This window comes from Schistocerca cancellata, chromosome 8 (assembly GCF_023864275.1).
Source record: "Schistocerca cancellata isolate TAMUIC-IGC-003103 chromosome 8, iqSchCanc2.1, whole genome shotgun sequence".
Taxonomy (NCBI): domain Eukaryota; kingdom Metazoa; phylum Arthropoda; class Insecta; order Orthoptera; family Acrididae; genus Schistocerca; species Schistocerca cancellata.
In genome coordinates this window covers 32,833,914-32,845,168 of record NC_064633.1, presented here as the reverse complement: position 1 = coordinate 32,845,168, position 11,255 = coordinate 32,833,914, and the positions used below count along the sequence as shown (strand labels likewise).

General features: G+C 44.9%; 1 non-coding gene across 1 annotated transcript; it reads left to right on the top strand.

Annotated features, from left to right (window-relative positions):
- The first annotated feature begins 6,710 nt into the window (after positions 1-6,710).
- Positions 6,711-6,784, top strand: Trnai-uau (transfer RNA isoleucine (anticodon UAU)). Its single transcript has one exon. It is a non-coding gene; the product is annotated as a tRNA-Ile (tRNA).
- Positions 6,785-11,255: the final 4,471 nt, after the last annotated feature.

The window sequence follows — 11,255 nt, the reverse complement described above, 5'->3', positions numbered from 1 at the left end:
ATTTCTCCAGAACAAAACTCAGTCTGGTACCTGCAGGTGTCAAATTCATAGCACCCATACTGATACATCTACGAGGGATGTTCAGTAGGTAATACAACACATCTTTTTCTCACTTGAAAAAAATAAATAATATGTTGTGGAACGTCGTGGAATATTCCCGCTTTAGCCCCTATAGTTTCATGAAATACCGATAGCTGCGGCTTATAAGTAGCCTTAAAAATGGCGTCTGTAACAGATATGCGTTCCAAGCAAAGAGCTGTCACTGAGTTGTTATTGGCAGAAAACCAGAGCCTATCAGACATTCACAGGAGCTTGCAGAATGTCTACGGAGACCGGGAAGTGAACAAAAGCACTGTGAGTCGTTGGGCGAGGCGTCTACCATCATCACGACAATGACACAGGAACCTATGCGATCTCTAGCGTGGCAATCGGTAGCGCTTAGCTGTGACTCCTGCAATGTTGGACCGTGCCGAGCCTCTTATTCGAGGTGCTGTACTGATCACAATCAAATACCTTGCCGCTCAGCTAGACGTCTCTGCAGACACACTCGTCCAGCAGTTGGGGTACTCAAATGTGTCAACCTGCTCGGCTCCTTGGCTCCTAAATGAAGACCATAAAGAGCTTCCTTCGGTCTGGCTCAATGAAGGATGCACTCTGTGAGAAGCAGTACATGGATGATGGGGAGGTTAGTGATGCAGCAAGACGTTGGCTCCAGCGTCGACCGGTTGAGTGGTACCATGAGAGCGTACAGGTTCTCCAATAAGGTGGCGTTAGGCCTTCTCATGGAATGGAGATTATACTGAAAAGAGGGTTTTGTGGCTAAAACAGGGGGGAATAATATTAGGTATTGGAATCCTGAATAAAACCAACCAGCTTTCAGAAGAAAAATATTGCAGTGCTTATAGAACACCCATCGTAATTTCACTGTCAAATAATGAATAGTATGTTGAACCATAAAGCGGGTTAACTGTAAGTTAACCAATCGGCTCCCTAGTCCTGAATTAGTATAAGTCAGGAAGTGTAGGCCAATAATCATTTATTTCTGGCTGGAGCCAACATTAGCTAGCTAGTACTCTTGTTTGGTGTGATGCACTCCTCTCACAAAGAGGAACATATTTCCGTTGACGGCCTTTGGTGCACTTGCATCTTCGACAACTTTGGAGACGCCGTATTGACTTGCATGTTGTGGCAGTATGCTGTTTGAAAGGCCCCAACGTCTGCTAGTATGGTGTTACACGGCAACAGCTGATTGAAGATTTATCACAAACACATCACCTTTATAATCGAAGATCAGTTAATGTCACACCAATGATACAAGCTTTCAAGAGATGCTGTGATATCCGACACAAAAAATTAAAAGCAGATGTACAGGGTGGTCCAAAAGTCCGGAAACACCCCCATAAAATTCATATGGAGTAGCAAACAAGGAAATAGAGTCCCTACACACGAGGAACGGGAAGGGGGAAACTTTATAGGCTATCCCACCAACATGGCGGCCGTCTTGAAAGCCGCCATCTTGGATTCAACTTCAAAATTTCAAATGGGAATGTGGTCATGTGACATATCAAACAGATCGAGAATTTCAACAGAAAAACAATGCCGTTGTTATAAACCAGTGCTTTGACATGACCCCAAAGATAAAAATCCTAAGGAGTCAAATCAGGCCGGCGCTGCAGTCTGGAACCGCAAGATCGCTACGGTCGCAGGTTCGAATCCTGCCTCGGGCATGGATGTTTGTGATGTCCTTAGGTTAGTTAGGTTTAACTAGTTCTAAGTTCTAGGGGACTAATGACCTCAGCAGTTGAGTCCCATAGTGCTCAGAGCCATTTTAGCCAGTCAAATCCGGTGAACGTGGTGGGCACTCCAGCACTCCACAGCACCCGAACGACCAATCCACTTCTGAGGGAACTGCACCTCCAGGTATGCTCGCATATTGTGCCCATAACGTGGTGGGGCTACATCATGCTGGAAGATGTCGGAAATGTCCCGTCCTCCGTTAACAACGAGGAGAACACTTCTTCATCTAATAACCTCAGATAACCGTTTGCTGTTAACGTACCATCGATAAAAAAAAAGGTCCAACGACTTTGGTACCCCGCACACAACACGAGACCATCACTTTTTGTGAGTCGACCGTTTTGGAAGCATCAATCCAGTGCTGATTTGTGTCGGACCAGTATCTGTGATTCTGCTCGTTCACTTCACCATTGATAAAGAAATTGGCTTCATCACTGAACAGCACCTGATAGGGGAAACGTGGGTTTATCTGCAGCTGCTGTGTCACCCATTCTGCGAACTGTACCCGACGGTCTGGGTCATCCTCGTTCAGGTGTTGGAGCAGCTGAATTTTGTACGGGTGCCATTTGTGCTGCGATAAAATTCGCAGTATGGAGGTACGGCTAACCCACATTCTTGTGAAGGCGACGAGTACTCCGTTGTGGACTCTTGCTAAATGATGCCAACAAGCTCAGTGTTGTTGCTTCATCGGTGGCGGATTTTGGTCTTCCAACCTCAGGTTTATCTGCGACAGAACCTGATGCTAGGAATTTGGGCAGAAGCTTGGCAACTGCGCTGTGAGTGATGGGATGTCTGGTTGGGTGACGACTGTTGAAATCCTCAGCGATGACCTGTGTGCTTCTTTCTCCTGATATCAAGATGATTTCAATGCGTTCTTCATGTGTTAAAGACATTTTGTAGCCTGTAAATAAGGAAACAATGATTAAGACGTCAGCATGAATAAATGATACCTAACAGTTAAACACATGGGATAGTCACTTTGCACCGTTTCAGACTCAATTTTATGACTTGTCAGTACGTAATACTCACGCTGCCGAGCGTCCCACTGCTGCCGCAAGTAATTGGCTACAGCCAGAGAATGAACAAAGCTATGTTTGAAATAACAACGGCATTGTTTTTCTGGTGAAATTCTCTATCTGTTTGATATGTCACATGACCGCATTCCCATTTGAAATTTTGAAGTTTAATCCAAGATGGCGGCTTTCAAGATGGCCGCCATGTTAGTGGAATAGCCTATAAAGTTTCCCCCTTCCCGTTCCTCGTATGTAGGAACTCTGTTTCCGTGTTTGCTACTCCATTTGGATTTTATCAGGGTGTTTCCATACTTTTGGACCACCCTGTATTTGCTGAAGCATTATGGTTAACGACATGGATTACAGAGTCTAAGAAAGTAGTTTCGCATCCCGATACATACTATATATACACTGAAGTGACAAAACTCGTGGGATAGCGATATACACATATACACATGTCCTGAGTATCACGTACGCAAGGAATAAAAGGCTACGGCATTGGCGGAGAGGTCATTTATACTCAGGTGATTCATGTGAAAAGGTATCCAACGTTACTAAGGCCCCGAGACGGGAATTAACAGACTCTGAACACAGATTGATAGTTAGAACTAGACGCATGGGACATTTCATTTCGGAAATCGCTAGGGAAATCAATATTCCGCGACCCACAGTGTGAAGAGTGTTGTGTCTAGACAAGACAGCCTAGACACAATGAGAGGAAGTCGAAAGGCACGCGCTTAAACTCACGCAGGCTGGCGTGAGGTCTGAAACATGATACGTAATGAATGCTATAAAGAAAAGTACGTAGCTTCTGGAATACTTAACTTTAATCCACATTTGTAGAACATCGCTCTTGATGATACATTAATAGAATCTCAATATCTATACTGGTAATGGCGCCTTGCTAGGTCGTAGCAAATGTAGCTGAAGGCTATGCTAACTATCGTCTCGGCAAATGAGAGCGTAATTCTCAGTGAACCATGGCTAGCAACGTCGGCTGTACAACTGGGGCGAGTGCTAGTCCGTCTCTCTAGACCTGCCGTGTGGCGGCGCTCGGTCTGCCATCACTGACAGTGGCGACACGCGGGTCCGTCGTATACTAGCGGACCGCGGCCGATTTAAAAGCTACCACCTAGCAAGTGTGGTGTCTGGCGGTGACACCACAAAGAGTGTGCCGGGAATACCAAGTTCCAGGCATTACCTCTCACCACGGACACCTGCAGTGGCCGACGGCCTTCATTTAACGACCGCGAACAGTGTGGCGTTTGTGTACAGTTGTCAGTCCTAACAGAAAAGCAACACTACGTGAAATAACAGCAGAAATCAATGTGAGACGTGCGGCGAACGTATCCGTTGGACAGTACGACGAAATCTGGATGTGATGATGATGAGGTGATGATGTTTGGTTTGTGGGGCGCTCAACTGCGTGGTTATCAGCGCCCGTACAATTACCCAATCTTTGCTCAGTCCAATTTCGCCACTTTCCTGGATGATGATGAAATGATGAGGACAACACAAACACCCAGTCATCTCGAGGCAGGTGAAAATCCCTGACCCCGCCAGGAATCGAACCCGGGACCCCGTGAATCTGGAGTTAATGGGCTTTGGTAGCAGATAACTGAAACGGTTGCCTTTGCCAGCAGCACGACATCGCATGCAGCGCCTCTCCTGGGCTCTGAATCATATCGGTTGGACCCTAGACAACCGAAAAATCGTGGCCTGGTCCGATGAGTCCAGATTTCAGTTAGTAAGAGCTGATGGTACGTTTCGAGTGTAGCACAGTCCCTACGAATCCTTGGACCCAAGTTGTCAACAATGCACTGTGCAAGCTGGTAGTGTCTCCATAATGGTGTGGGCTGTGTTTACATGGAATGGACTGCGTCCTCTGTTCCAGCTGAACCGATCATTGACTTCATGTTCCCAAACAACGATGTCGTGTCACCGCATTTCGTTTGAAGAACATGCTGGACAGTTCGAGCGAATGATTTGGCCACCCAAATCGCCCGATGTGAATCCCATCCGACAATTATGGTCATAATCGAGAAGTCAGTTCGTGAACAACATACTGAACCAGCAACACTTTTGCAACTATGGACGGCTATAGAGGCTGCGTGGCTGAGTATTTCTGCAGCGGACTCTGTGATGTATCATGCAGCGTAACTTGCTGTGACAGTGCGAGAGAGAGACAAAGATATTGTTTATTACTCTGTGGCGGTCAGCGCTCACATAATTATTCTTAGGGTATAGTTTTTTGTTTGTTCTTGTTAAGAGTAATTTTGGGAGAGGAGAGCCATTCTTGTGATGTAAAAAATCGACGCCGTTGCGAGTTTTTGATTCACATTGTAAAATATAAGTGCATATGGAAGGAAATCAGTTAATAGAACAATAAAATATTGTTCATTTCAAGAAGGTACGTCTTATTATACACGCAGCGATATACTGCTATTGTGATCTACTAATAAACACCAGCTGAGAACAGTTCCAACGGGAGCGTTCAGTTCTAGTGAAATAGTTCGATGTTTTCTTCGGAAAAGAAGTCACTTCATGGATCATTCAAATCCACAATAGTAACTGGACATTTCTCAGAACTGAAAGCAATCTGATTGCTATGCAACAGAGCCCCGAAGAATATTTCTCCGTACTTTGGTTACCACTTTCAGCTCAACACGGTATCTGCAGCATCTGGAGCAGATTTCTACAACAGCGGAAGAGTGTAATCGCTACCAGTTTCACACACCGCCCTGTGTACGCTGTATGTACTTACCCACAACAGTGAACAAACAGTTACTCACACACATAGAAAGACGATACTAGGTGGTGTGGAGAACCATTTCAGTATAAAGGCCCTGTAGAGCTAAATAGTAATTAGCCTAGTAATAAGAGGAGCCATTATAAATGGCGACCGTGACAGGACACGATCCTGATACAACACTCATAGTGAACATGAAATATAACCATGTTAGTAATTTAGTAATTAATGTTTCATTGTGTGTATATATGTCTAGTTTTATAGAGTAACTACATTATGGTCCTGTGTATGTTTCATGCTAACTGAACGTGCGGGAGTATCTTGTGAAGAGAACGACATTTCCTTAACTGTCTGTGCACTTTCCTGCGAATGTTTGGGAAGTAGCAATATGCTTGAATCTTCCGAGCACACTTTAATACTCCAAAATGTCCCCAAGTGATGTGCGTGTGCAAAATTAAGTCATTCTCATTGACTTCATGTTCCCAAACAACGATTTCGTGTCACCGCATTTCGTTTGAAGAACATGTTGGACAATTCGAGCGAATGATTTGGCCACCCAAATCGCCCGATGTGAATCCCATCCGACAACTATGGTCATCATCGAGTAGTCAGTTCCTGCACAACGTCCTGCACCAGCAACACTTTTGCAATTGTGGACGGCTATAGAGGCTGCGTGGCTGAGTATTTCTGCAGCGGACTACCAGCGACTTTATATAGGAAGACAGTAACTGTTCCCGAAAGAACAGAATACTGCTGATGACCGTGCAGCTTTTCCCTGGAATAAATGATAATTAACTGAAACCCTCAGCTGCCGACAGGTGTTGTTGATATACCTCGATGTGGACAGCTGAAAATGTGTGCCCCGACCAGAGAAAAGCTGCACGGTCATCAACAGTATTCTGTTCTTTCGGGAACAGTTACTGTCTTCATATATATAGTTAAAGGCTACCCAGCCATTGACCTTCGTCTGTGCGAATGCGCACAGGTTGCCCAAACTCTTACGGGAATCGCCAAAGCGTGCGCGAGTAATGAGTGAATGGGCAAATGTCTGTAAGGGACAATACATATGTAGAATTGTGGACAGTTGAGAATGAGTGTCTCACGGGAAGCGTGCAAGGGATAAGTCCCTGCAGTCGCCCTATTCATCTGTGTCCTCGGTGGCTCAGGTGGATAGAGCGTCTGCCATATAAGCAGGAGATTCCGGGTTCGAGTCCCGGTCGGGGCACACATTTTCAGCTGTCCACATCGAGGTATATCAACAACACCTGTCGGCAGCTGAGGGTTTCAGTTAGCCATCATTTATACCAGCGACTTGTTGAGTCCATGACACGTGGAGCTGCTGCACTACGCCGGGCAAGAGGAGGTCCGACACGATATCAGAAGATATTCAACGACTTTCGTCACCTAAGTGTATGTTTATTTTTTCGCTTAGCATTTTTAACACATTCTGGGACTTACTTATGAATGAAATACAAGTTCGTTCCGCAGTATTCGATGTTATGTACATTTGCATCTGATTAGGAAACGAAGGTTGAAATAACTGTTTGGCAGGCTGTCAGCAGACATACGCACCTCCTTGTGAAAGGAACGCATCGGGCCCCAACGTCTTGTCTGGCATGTCAGGTAGCTATTGTTGTCTGTAGTGTTCCTCTGTTCTACTGCACTATGTTTCCTTTCCTTGTGATAAGTGTACATACACTAATGGCCATTAAAATTGCTACACCACGAAGGTGATGTGCTACAGACGCGAAATTTAACCGACAGGAAGAAGATGCTGTGATATGCAAATGATTAGCTTTTCAGAGCATTCACACAAGGTTGGCGCCGGTGGCGACACCTACAACGTGCTGACATGAGGAAAGTTTCCAACCGAATTCTCATACACAAACAGCAGTTGACCGGCGTTGCGTGGTGAAACGTTGTTGTGATGCCTCGTGTAAGGAGGAGAAATGCGTACCATCACCTTTCCGACTTTGATAAAGGTCGGATTGTAGCCTATCGCGACATTATTGCTCGCGTTGGTCGAGATCCAATGACTGTTGGCAGAATGTGGAATCGGTGGGTCCGGGAGGGTAATACAGAACGCCGTGCTGGATGCAACGGCCTCGTATCACTAGGAGTCGAGATGACAGGCATCTTATCCGCATGACTGTAACGGATCGTGCAGCCACATCTCGATCCCTGAGTCAACAGATGGGAACGTTTGCAAGGCAACAACCATCTGCACAAACAGTTCGACGACGTTTTCAGCAGCATGGACTATCAGCTCGGACACCATGGCTGCGGTTTCCCTTGACGCTGCATCACAGACAGGAGGGCCTGCGACGGTGTACTCAATGACGAACCTGGGTGCAGGAATGGCAAAACGTCATTGTTTCGGATGAATTCAGGTTCTTTTTACAGCATCATGATGGTCGCATCCGTGTTTGGTGACATCGCGGCGAACGCACATTGGAAGCGTGTATCCGTCAACAGACAGTTCATCCTCTTAAACAGGTCTCTAATGCATTCTTTCAAGCTATTTACTCGCTCCTCTACGTTTAACAACGTATTTCCTCCAGCACTTGTACAATGTTGGCGTTTTTGCTTTTAATTTCACCGAAGGTTGCGACTTGCACCAGAGAAGAACAGCGTTCTGTTGTTCGGTTTTTGCGTAGTGAAGGTATGAAACCTATTCAAATTCATCGACGAATGGAGTAAGAAGTTCGCAAATGGTGTGACTTCAGTGGAAGATGCTCCTCGTCCAGATCAGGCACAACGAGTTGTGACTCCACAGAACATTGCAGCAGTTGAAGCCATAGTGAAGGAAAGCCGCCGAGTGACACTGAATGACATTGCAGCATGTTTACATATTAGTCATGGTGAAACATCCCCTTAGAAAAATTATGAATTACTGTGCTAGTAAGCTTCTTACATTATTTGATTTTCAAACAGCTGAGCAAAATTTAACGTACTCACACATTTCTCTCTTTACGTATTCTGGTCAACACTAAACTGACACACAATATTTTTAGCGCAACGCAATCTGACTTTTAATAAAACCTACAAAAGAATGGCCCTGGCTAACAATAACCTATACCTTTCACGAATCACTCACCTCACAAAAATCTTCGTTACTCGAACTACTGCAATACAGCGAGCGCCAATACTGCCAGCTAAATAAAAGATTCTAACTACTGAGGACACTAACTACTAATAGGCATAGTTAGCAAATGAAAGATTTTAATAGAGAACAAACAATGTACTTACCTTAATAGTGTTCAAAAGTCATAATATATATATCAGTTCATGACATCCAGTCTTACAAATTTACTGTCTCTGGTGGACACACGTCCAGATCATCCGCTCTCAAAACTCCGCCATCTCTCTCCCCACATCCACCACTGCTGGCGGCTCACCTCCAACTGCGCAACGCTACGCGCTGTTCACATCCAACTGCCCAACACTACAATAGCAAATTCCAACAATTCAAACCAGCCACAGACTGCACACAGCACAGTCAGTGATTTTCATACAGAGCGCTACGTGGCGTTACCAATATGAAAACCTAAACAGCCTACTTACAATGGGTCAGCACACCACATTGTGCATTATGTGTTCCAGTTTCACAAAGTGTCTGCAAGATGTGTGCCACGGCAGCTGACTCCTGAAATGAGAGAACGACGTGTTGATGGTTGTGAAGAACTTTGAACGACAAGGTGATGGCTTCCTTGCAAGAATCGTTACTGGGGATGAAACCTCGGTTCACTTCCACCAACCGGAAACGAAGAGAGCGAGCAAGGAATGGCGCCATTCCTTATCACCAAAACCAAAGAATTTTCGAACAGAACCATCAGCAGGGAAGGTTATCCTGACTCTCTTTTGGGACGAATAAGGCGTCATTTTGGAGCATTACATGCCTAGAGGGACCACTGTCACCAGTACATATACACAGATCTCCTAAAAAATCATCTGCGGCGTGCAATCAAATCAAAGCGAGGTGGATTGCTGTCAGCAGGTGTCCTTTTGCAACATGACAATGCAAGGCCCCACACTGCCCGTACAACGGTTGCAACAATTACAGACCTGCATTTTGAGTGTCTCCCTCATCCACCTTACTGACTAGACCTTGCCCCAAGTGATTTCCATATGTTTGGGCCACTCAAAGACGCAATGGGAGGAAAGAAGTTCGGTTCTGATGAAGAGGTACGTCACGCGGTGCATGAGTGGTTGCGCGGACGACCAAAAGAACTTTTTTCCTGAGAAATTTATGCATTTTGTAAGCGCTGGAGGACTTGCATTGAGTTTGGGGGAGATTATGTTGAAAAGTGATACAGCTTTGTAGCACTTCTGCACAATAAATAATATTTTTAAAAAATATTTAATGTTTTCATTTGACTCACCCTCGTATTATTGGCGTTGGTTTGTTGTCGAATCAGATAAGAATAATCTTATCAATGAAGTGAGCAAAGTAACTCACTGTCTGATTTGTGTTCCTATTCATAATCTATGCGACTTCCTTTGTACCATTATCTTCTCTTTTTGGTATTACCAAATATGACCAGTACTCAGTTACAGTGACTGAGCCATTCACAGCGGGTTAGGTGCCATCGCCGTCATCCAGCTGGTGAAACTCTGATGATGGGCCGTAATTAAAAGGCCGAAACCCGTCGGAAGTTAATATCGGTTGCGATGAAGACTGCTTTTAAATAATTTCAATAACTTACGTAGTACTAGAGGGAACTGGAGAGGGCAGATGCTACTCCGAGCTAAAGAGGTTAACACGTGAGGGGAAGTCTTGGCGGGCCGCATCAAACCAGTCAGAAATCTGATGGCTAGAAAAAAAAGTATTTTAATGTGTCGGTCAGTATTTGTGTGTTTCAGTGAGGAAAAGGGTGGGGGCGGGGGAGAGAATTCTGCGGCACTGGTCCTTTACTTAGTTTGCACTTACCGCGAATTTCTCGCCCAGCGTCAAGTCCCAAGCGACTGCACAATACGCAGGTAAGCGCAGTGTATAAGGTAAAATAATGAAGCAGCAACCTTGCAGTCCAATAGCCTTACAATCGGTTTGCTGCAGAATTCTCGAACACATTCTGAGTTCGAATACAATGATTTTCCTTGAGACAGAAAAGCTTCTGTCCACAAATCAGCAAGAATTTAGGAAGCATCGCTCCTGCGAAACTCAGTTTGCGCTTTTCTCACATGTTGTTGTTGTTGTGGTCTTCAGTCCAGAGACTGGTTTGATGCAGTTCTCCATGCTACTCTATCCTGTGCTAGCTTCTTCATCTCCCAGTACCTACTGCAACCTACATCCTTCTGAATCTGTTTAGTGTATTCATCTCTTGGTCTCCCTCTACGATTTTTACCCACCACGCTGCCCTCAAATACTAAATTGGTGATCCCTTGATGCCTCAGAATATGTCCTACCAACGGATCCCTTCTTCTAGTCAAATTGTGCCACAAATTTCTCTTCTCCCCAATTCTATTCAATACCTCCTCATTAGTTATGTGATCTACCCATCCGATCTTCAGCATTCTTCTGTAGCACCACATTTCGAAAGCTTCTATTCTCTTCTTGTCTAAACTATTATTCGTCCACGTTTCACTTCCATATATGGCTACACTCCATACAAATACTTTCAGAAAAGACTTACTGACACTAAAATCCGTACTCGATGTTAACAAATTTCTCTTCTTCAGAAACGCTTTCCTTGCCA